Genomic DNA, 9930 nt, shown 5'->3' with positions numbered 1-9930 from the left:
CTGAGCCAGGCCAAGTTTTACCCCATAAAGCATTTACTCTCACTTTAACACAGACATTCAGAATAATTCAAAACAAGGCTCCTAAAGCTGGAATTGTGGATCCTACAGAGAAACTCTGATGCTCCCCCAGCGGCATTCTCTGCTTCCTAATAATGTTCTCCCTGTGGATGTTTATCAGTCACCAAATCTTGCCGTGCTCTCCATGGAAAAAGACACTGGGTGAGTTTGCACCATGTGGTTGTTTTGTGCCAAAGACAGAACCCTCTGTCACTCTGCTAAGCAAGCAGAACATATCAGAGCTGCTACATGGTTCAACACCCCCACCCTACTGTCAACTCCTATTTCCTTTTTTCCCCCCACAAACATTTGCCTTAAATTTGTAACATTCAGGAAATTACTCAGTTCCAGGCAAGTTTTACAGGTAAAGAAATTGAGACGAAGACAAATAAAAAGAATTACTCAAGATCAGAATCAGTTGATGGCCGACAGGATAGAACCCGGTAGCCTCATCCCAAGACATTTCTCTATTTTTTTCTTAATATTTCTTTTAAATTGACACATAGTAACTGTAAGGATTATGGGATACAATGTGGTGATTTGATGTATGTATATATATTGTGCTATGATTAGGTCAGACTAACAAATACATCACCTCATAGAATTTGCTGTGTGTGGTGAAAACATTTGAAAACACTGGGCAGAATATATCCTGAAGTTGGAGCAATGCAGAGTTTAGCAGGCCCCTGTGCAAGGATGACAAGCAAATCCAGGAAATGCTCCTTATTTTGAGACCCAGTTCAGCATAAAAAAAAAAAATCACTTGGTAATTTAAAAATATGCACCCCATTTTTTTTATTGTAATCACCATTCTGTGTACTACATTACTGAAGCTCATTCTTCCTCTTGTACGGAATCTTTGTCCTCTTTCATACATATCTCTACCCCGTCCACCCTCCCTGCCCCAGCTTCTGGCAACCACCATCCTACTCTCTCCTTCATGAGCTTAACTTTTGTAGATTTCACATATAAGTGAGATCACCCAAGGTATTTTTCTTTCTGTAGTTTCATTCTTTCTCATGTGTGAGTATGAATTTAAGGCTCCGTGTAACACTATTTGAAATGTGAGTAAAGGTACCTTTTCTTGATACCCAATTCTCCTTCACCACTCCTTTTGAAACTGTGCACTAATACCTCTAGGGCTATGCATTTTTTATGGAACCTAAAATAAGTTTGATTCAAGGTGTGTAAGTATGGTGGGGTATTCAGAAGAGGAAATAAATTTGAACATACTAACACTCCCACCCAGAAGTTATTATTAAAGTTGGAAATTTCTCCTCTGAGACAGAAAATAATCTGGGAACTGGGGGGCAAAGAAAAGGTGAAGTTTTCTTTTAGAAAATGCTAGTAGTTAGCAGTAGTAGGTACTCAGAATATCTTTCCCTTTTACTGTGGCAAAAGCAAACCAAAGATACATGAGAATACACTTGAAAATGTTTGTCCCTTGTTGGTTCAACCATCTCTCTGGATTTTCTCTTTGCAACTAGAGGAAGACACCAAATGTATGTTCTGCATACCAAGAAGGAATAATTTGCACACAATGTTTGTCCTATGTTAAAGATGATCCACTCTGTGTTATGAATAGTGAAGAGAAAATATCCTAGATGTTAGTGGCAGTCCATGAGAGAATGACCTGTCTCCTGGGATCACTTTCTTTATTATGGGGAAATCACAAGATCTCTGCAATAGACCAGAAATAGGCTTCTGCAGTTCCATCCCTGCAATTGCAACATTACTGAACTCAGCTATGATTTAGGGGGATGTCTTCACAGAACAAAAATCTCTTCTGCTCTGAGCTCCCTTCAGAATCATCCCCACGTCACTGTCCCCCTACCATGTTATCTCACTCAATGTAGCATATCTCAAGTGCCTTCATTGACTGGAAATTCATTTCATACTGATGCAGTTCATGACACTTAATGATGGTTGTGACAGTTAAAGTTCTCCTCTAGATTTAGCTAAAATAAACTGTTGATTCTACTCACTGCTTTGCATTCTTCTTGGGAAATGTCTCTTCCTGACTGGGACTAAGTGTTTAGAAATAGGGACCACTTTTAAGCTGTTTATCTCAGGCATTTTGTCATAGCAACAGAAAATGATTAATGCAGATATAGAAATGGGAAATCGTGAGATGTGTCTGGGAGACTACAGAGACTAGCCTGCAAGAATGAAGATTTATATGAGAAAGTAGTGGAGACTGAGGCTGGAATCTGTGTCCTGGCTGCAGAAGTCACTACTTTCCCTCTGCATAGATTTTTATGTAGGGTGGGATGAATTGAAGTAATCAAACCAGTGGTTTGGATTGAATGAGGCAGAGCAATGTCCACTGAAGTGTCCTAAACTATCCTGATTGTGTAGAAGTGAGAATTTGAAATTGAGGAAATGAAGAGGTCCAAAAGAAAGGGAAGGAAGGTGCTGGAGTGAAAGACACTTAGAGGAGAGACAGCCACATTCTGTGACTTTTGAACAACAGCTAATTCTTGAACTTTCCCTTTATAATTTGCACCTCTTTTAGGGAGAATGATCCCTGCTAGTTCCTAGGTATAAGCAAGCTAACTGAACATTATAATTTTCTTAACTAGAAGGAAATAATTGACCTGCTTGTTTAGCAGCAAAATATTTTCAGCATAGACAGGTCTGTATGGAGGATTACAGTCTTGTATTAGTTTTATTTTGGTCATCAAAATACAGATAAAAATACAAGCTTGCCAAAAGATTGAACTGAATGTAAGTAACTTCAAACCATTGCCTGCAACATACCGCTAAAAAAAATCCTCATATTATATAGATGCATTAACATTTTCTTCTTTGCTCCCCAAAGAATTGCTCACTATCTTTCAGTTAATTAGGGCTCTGCTATTGTTTGGTACCAGTCCTTCAAGGTTTAGAAGCATGAGGTTCATGTTTAAAATGTGTGGTTCATATTTAACCTTGTCAGGTTTTAGATGAAAAGGAGACTTCAGAAAACACTGGTGTGTAAACAACTGAAACTCAGCCTTCAAGGGAAAAAAAAAATCGAGACTGAAAGAGCTGTCAAGCTGGGAGAGTCTTAAGAAGAATCTCTGCATAATGGCTTATAATGTTATCTTTCCCCAAGGACCCAAGAAATGGAAAATATATTAGTTTTTTCTCTCTGAGTAGCTTTTGGCAACAAACCATAAATGCACTTCATTAAAAACATCTTGGTGTCTCAAACCCATCGGCTAGAATATGTAATACATATGTTGAGGGTCTAATGGGGCTGTATGTGGGAGTGATCCCTGGGAGACCCCATGAGAAAAAGACTTATAGAAACAGATTTTCCTTAGAAGGGAGAATAGCAGAGCAAAGGATGGGAATGGAGAGGGAGGGAGGAGAGGAGGTAACAGGGAACAAAATCTACCAAATTATGTACACGTACAAAACAACAAATCATATATATATATATATATATATATATATAATTAAATTATACTAATATAAGTAATAACAATAGAAGGAAGTTTAGTAGAGTAAATACATCAGGAACAGGGAGGAGGGGAGGTAAAGAAAAGGTACCAGGGATCAAATTATGATCAAATTATATACATGTATTAATATGGCATAATGAAGTCTACAATTATGTAATGCATCAAGAAAAAAAAGAAAGAAAGAACCAGTTTAAGTACTTTGAAAAAAGAAAGAAAGAAACAGACTTTCCTGCTTCCTTGAAAATCCAGTGAGAGTCACTCAACTGCCATGATCTTGATTTCTATTTCTTACTCTCTTCTCTGTTCTCCCTGCAATTCTCCTCCATGTCAATGGGGGAAATATTTCCTATCTCAGTTTGGAATTATGGAGTCTTCAGTGCCCTTGATTTCCATACCCTGGTATGATCTTTGAAGTGGAGCTCTGGGTCCTGTGCCATAGAGCAGGTATGGTATGGGGAGAGCCTGGGCAGGTTGAGAATGATTAGGGAAGATTTTCCACCATCATAGTCAAAGGAAGAATATCATTAACTTGTTCAAATTTCCCCAGCTAGTAAGTGGAAGAATTAAGGATTGAAGCCAGCAGATTATCTCACCTATGGCAGAAGCTGTTGATGCCTCATTTTCATCTTCTGTGATCTGATATCCGGTGTCCTGATTGAGAATATTCAGGGGAGCACTTTGGTAAGGGGAGTTCTGGACACAGCCCATGACAGATAGAGGGAGGAAGGGTGTAATTTGGGATTCCTCTACCCTCTGTGTTGGAAGGGTCTGAGGCTCACACTGTGGTAACTGAGTTGGTAATGCCTACTTTGTTGGTTATCTTCCTTGTATTATTCCTCCCCCTACTGTGAGTGCATCTTAAAATCAATATATATATATATATATATATATATATATATATATATATATATTGCTATTTTTATTATATGATAATATCAGGAAGGCATAAAACCCTAAACACACATATATGAGACATCTATTTAATGTTCTTTAATGTTCCTGATCATTTCCCAAATTGTGGAAACCACCTCTGTGTTGTACTTCCTCTCTATACTCCAACAACCTGTCTACAAACAAAGAAAGAATTTTATTGCTTGTTGGGAAAAATTGAATAGTTATATCATTGTTTGGGTTTTTACTTNGAGAGAGAGAGAGAGAGAGAGAGAGAGAGAGAGAGAGAGAGAGAGAGAGAGAGACAGAGAGACAGAGACTGCATTATGCTCCAAAAAAACAACAACAACAACAAAAAAAACAAAATACAAACCCTAAAAGCATATCCCCAGGGACCCACCTCCTCCAGCCACTCCCTATCTGCCTAAAGTTACCATTCAGTGAACCCCTATCAGGAAATTAATTTACTGATTGAGTTATGGCTCTCATAACCCAATTATTTCACCTCTAAATCTTCTTGCATGGTCTCACCTGAGCTTTTATGAGACATATATCTAAACATAACAGTTTAAATGATAATACAGAAAGTCTGGCATACTTTTCATCCAGTTTTCCCTAATGCTAATGTGTTATTTCCATGATGCATATATGAAAACTAGTATAATAATATAGGTCAAGCATTCCTAATCTGAAAATCTGAAATCCTGAACACTCCTATATCTGAAACTCTCTGAGCATTAGCATGATACCCCACGATGCTTGATATCATGTGATAAGTTGCTGTCAAAACACAGGAACACTAAAAATATTGTATAAAATTGACTTCAGTCTCTGTATGTGAGGTGTATATGAAACAAATTAATTTCACATTTAGACTTAATTCTTATTCCTGAGATACCTTATCAAATGTATGCAAATATTCCAAAATCCAAAATAATCCAAAATAAAAAGCACTACAGGTCCTAAGTATTTTGGATAAGGGATACTCAACCTGCAATAATACAATACCACTAACTAAACTGCAGACATGATTTATATTTCACAAGTTTTCTAAGTAATGTCTTTTTCTTCTACTCCAGATCAATCCAAAACACTGCATTTAGTCGACTTTAAGCTATGATGGATTATTTATTCCTTCAGATGTACTTTAAATCTCTCAATTCAAGTCATGGGAGTACTTTCAAATCACAAAAGCCATGTTGTAGAAAAAAAACTGAGGTTCAGGAATAAGAAGTGAATATTTGGGGTCATGTTTCATTAGCAGTAAAGTGAGAGCCCCTGTCTGCCTGCTCTGCCAGGGATCATTCTTCCATGCCAGGCTCAGGTCTTCCTCCTCTTCATTTCTGATCTTTTCCACCCCCTCTCCTGTCATTTCTTTCCTGATGCCTTCCTTCCTTTGTCTGCTCACTCTCTGCCCCTCTAGGCTTCTTCCCTACGAAACAGGAAAAGGAGCAGCAGAGGAAACACTTTCTCTGGTGTATCACCTGTATGACGCGAGAAAGCTGATCTTGTCTGGATTTGAATAGAGTGGGCTACAAGAAAGCCAGGAAAGAAAGACAGGTGGGAGTAGGGGTGACCTCTGCTTTCTATTGCAATGACAGGAGGGCATTCTCTCAGGCCAAAGGGGGCTCCGGGCCAGAAGACTTTCAATCAGAAGGAGTTTTCCTTCACCAGAGTCACAGATCTTTCCTTTCTCCCTCCATGAGCCCTTGTGCCTTTATTAAATTTGGCCCAGCATTTCCTTTCTCAAGGTGGATGAAAGGCAAGGTATTGCTGCTTCCCACCCAGAGGACTAGACCATCACTATGTCCTGGGGAACAGTGGCCCATATCCAAGATGATCATCAGCAGTCAAAGCATTGGAATCCATGTGGCTTTGGGCCATGGGAAGATATAAATCTTGTTTCACACCTGGCTCTGTCTGTTTATTAGGAGTTATTTGCAAAGCGCTCTGCTTACTTTTGCATTTTGTAGTTAATAACACTCTCCTTCCTGCAGCAAATCTCCCCTAAAACTGAGATCCTAGAAAGTTACCATGAGCTTTACTTCAGATTGTAGCTCAGAGAAAAATCTGATCCCAGGAACTAATGCTGAAAAGTCTATTAGTATGGTGCTAAACAAGTTAAGGAACCCCCACTCCCACCCCAAAAGAGTACTTGTCAGAAACTACAGGGGGTCTATGAAACTGGAAAACAGGCAATATCTCAGCATGAGGTATGAATGACATCACCTTCTCTGCCTGGGACTACTTCTTCCCATTTTCTCTTCTGAGCACCCCATTCTGTGACAGACATGGGCTGGGCTTGCTTTGTGTACCTCTGTACCTGAGGGTAATAAAACAATAGGAGAGGTGATTTCTCAAAGACAAAGTGGCTGGGAGTCAAGTGTGTGCAGGAGAAGAGCGGTGGTGCAAGGAGCAGACTCTCTACTGAGAATTAGCTCTAAAGAATCCAATTGGATCTTTCACTGAGAGAAGAGGAAACCAAAGTCCTAAGGGGACACTGACTTGAGCAAAGGAAACCATTAGCCAAGAGCAGTCAGAACTAGAACCAGGGTCTTTTCTTTCTGCCCAGTTAACTGCTCCCTTCTAGGAATTGTGCTACCAGTCTATTCCAGAAGTCAAGTCTACTTCAAACTCAGTGCATAGCATTTACAGAAAAAGAAAACATAAAAGCATGGCAAAAGAGTGGGCATTCTCAGTAATAATAGTTACAGTGCATGTTTGACAAGCTAAAATATGGATAAGCATTTGTATGTAGCAAAAAAGCAACATTTCCCAGATTGTGCTAATAGTTGATAAGATCGGATCTTGTGAATTGAAGCACAGTATCAGTTAATAAAATATTATCTTGATAATGGACCTTCTCTGGTTTGTTTGTTTGTTTGTTTTTGCTTTTAGTATTGGAAATTGAACGCAGGGGCACTTAACCACTGAGTCACATTCCCAAACCTTTTTTAATGTTTTATTTAGAGATAGACAGGGTCTTGCTGAGTTGCTTAGGCCCTTGCTAAGAGGCTGAGGCTGGCTTTGAATTTGACATCCTCCTGCTCCAGCATCCTGAGCCTCTGGGATTACAGTCATGTACTCCCACATCCCTGTTTTATTACCTACAAACTCAATGAGGGAAGGCCATCGCTGTTTCTCTGGTATGAAAAGCTATCTTAGTAGTGTCCCACAGCACTCTCCTTTGTAGACTAGTGCTACTCTTGCCTGCTCTAAGGGTCTGTTTAATCAGTGGCCAACTCCTTCAGCACACATTAAAGGTCTTGTGTCCATGGATCAAATTTCTCTTTGTTTCTCATTGTATATCTAACTTAGAGATACAACTTATCTCTAATACAATTGTATTATAATTGTTATGAAAAATTTCTCCTTGTATTTCTAACTTAGAGCAAAGTGTCTGCTCCATTTAATTCACACAACGTAATTTGGTGAGATGACTATGGAACAAGGAGGTTAAAAAAAAAAGAATATCACATTTCAAGACAGAAGGTCTCTATTTTAATAACACTTGAAAGTTTTCAAGTAAGCCAATTCATAATCCAGTGTCTAGTTTTCTCATTTGTGAAACCATGATAGCAATAGCCAGTCAACAAATATTTTCCATCCCCATCTCCTAAGAGTCAGGTGCTATGGTAGGAATAGAGACAGTGCTTCACACATAGAATCCTATCATTCCTCAAGGAATTTTGCCTTCCTGATCATTTCACATTATGGTGTAAAATCAGATGAGGATGATTCCTTCATCTGCTCAACAAATACTTATTGTGAACCTACTACGTTCTCAACACTATTCTATGCATTGAATTTATTATAAGGAACACAAGTTTCCACATTCATGGGGGTTGCACATATATAGGAAAGGCAGGCAGGAGGCAAAAGATCAACAAATAGGTAGTCAAGTAGGTAAAAAGATAGACAAACTAAAAACTATATTGCAGTATATTAAATATGGCCTGTACATTACAACTCCTCTTTCAAGAGGTACACTCTAGGCCCACCCCTTGCACTGGATTAATAACGTGCAAAAGAGGGGCTATTGCAGCTTTGGCCCCTCAGTGTCAAGGAGTCTTGCTGCTTTCATCCTGCTGTCTGAGAAGAAGGCCCTGAGTCAGTCACAGTAGGTAGACTCGAAACTCCTGGAGGAAGGCCACTTAGGGAGCTACTGTACCCAGCTGAGAGCCAGCTGCAAACGCCAGGCATGTGAGTGAGGCCACCTTCTGTGGCTTCTTGGCAAATGAGAAGAGGAATCAGTCAGGGTCAGTTGACCAACAAGACTATAAGAAACAAATCACCATTTTCTGTCACTAGGCTTTGCGGGTGGTTTGTTATATAGCAATAGTTAACTCTTTAGTATATGATATGATGCTCTGAAAAATAATGAAAGAAAGAAAAGAGCATAGGAGGTCCCTGGGGGTGATGGAGATTTGGTATCTTATATAAATGGCTTGAAAAATTCCATGGAGAAAAACTTTTGGAGCAGAGATAACTGCAAAGGCCAAGGTCTTAAAGCAGGACATGCTAATGGGCGGTGAAATAACACAGGAGGCTTCTGCATCTGCAGTGAACTGGAGAGGGTGAGAGAGTTCAGAGGTAAGATCAGAGAGCAGGGCCCAAGTACACAGGAGCCTATCCATCAAGGTTCCTGGTTTTTATTCTTCTCAATTAACTGGGAAGTCATTGGAGAGTTTTAACAAGTATCTGCCTAAGCCTTCTCTAAGACATTACCAGTACATATAGATTTGAGATATAGCCCTGCTTGGTATTTGTTGCGAGACGACACCAATCCTTTATGGAAAGTATGTGAAAACATTTTTGGAAGTGCTATAACGCTGAGAAGGTTAGAACACCTAAACTTTTCTGAGTCTGTCAGAGCAGCGTCTCAATGAGGGGGCTTAGGAGCTGGTAGATAATGAAATACAAGAGGAATTTGATGAATCAAAAGGAGGATGAAGAGGTAAGGAAAAAAATACCCTGAAAGAAAGCAGGGAAGGGGTCAAGTGCTCAAGTCAAAGGGGAGAGAGTACTTAGTACAAGCACGCCCTGGGGCAGATGCTCAAGAAGCCATGTGCTGTGGTTGGACAAACTTGGCTCTGAGAATTCTGTGTTGGACCTGCTCCAGGGGAAGCAGGAAGTGTGTCTCTCTAGTTCACCTGCTCATACCCAGGACTCCACACACATAAGCCACTCAATAATTGTTCAACTAAACTAATTGTTTAACTATGGTAACTGGTTTATCCAAAAAGTTTACAAAATTCACACTTTCCCCCACCCACAGTGTCCACTGGCATTCCTTGAAACACATTTGGTTGCAGAAACTTTGAAGAATACTGTGGAGGCAAAGGCCTCTAGGGAGAGCAATAGGTGGGTATCAATGCAGAAAGCTAAGCTGTCTTAGGTTGGAAAGTAAGGGTCTTCAGCTTTATTTTATATGTAAATGAGAGATACTGTTTTCTTCCTTTAGTTTCCCTTGCATTCCTTCGCTTCCCTTCCCCTCCCCTTCTCTCTCTCTCACCCCCCCCACCAACCCACC

At 39.7% G+C, this 9930-nt stretch overlaps 1 non-coding gene across 1 annotated transcript; it reads left to right on the top strand.

Moving 5' to 3' along the window:
* The first annotated feature begins 682 nt into the window (after positions 1-682).
* LOC125616595 lies at positions 683-788 on the top strand. The gene has a single exon (XR_007347334.1). It is a non-coding gene; the product is annotated as a U6 spliceosomal RNA (small nuclear RNA).
* The last annotated feature ends 9142 nt before the right edge of the window (positions 789-9930 follow it).

The sequence above is a fragment of the Marmota marmota genome, unplaced genomic scaffold, assembly GCF_001458135.2.
Source record: "Marmota marmota marmota unplaced genomic scaffold, marMar, whole genome shotgun sequence".
Classification (NCBI taxonomy): domain Eukaryota; kingdom Metazoa; phylum Chordata; class Mammalia; order Rodentia; family Sciuridae; genus Marmota; species Marmota marmota.
This window is presented reverse-complemented; position numbering and strand designations above follow the sequence as displayed.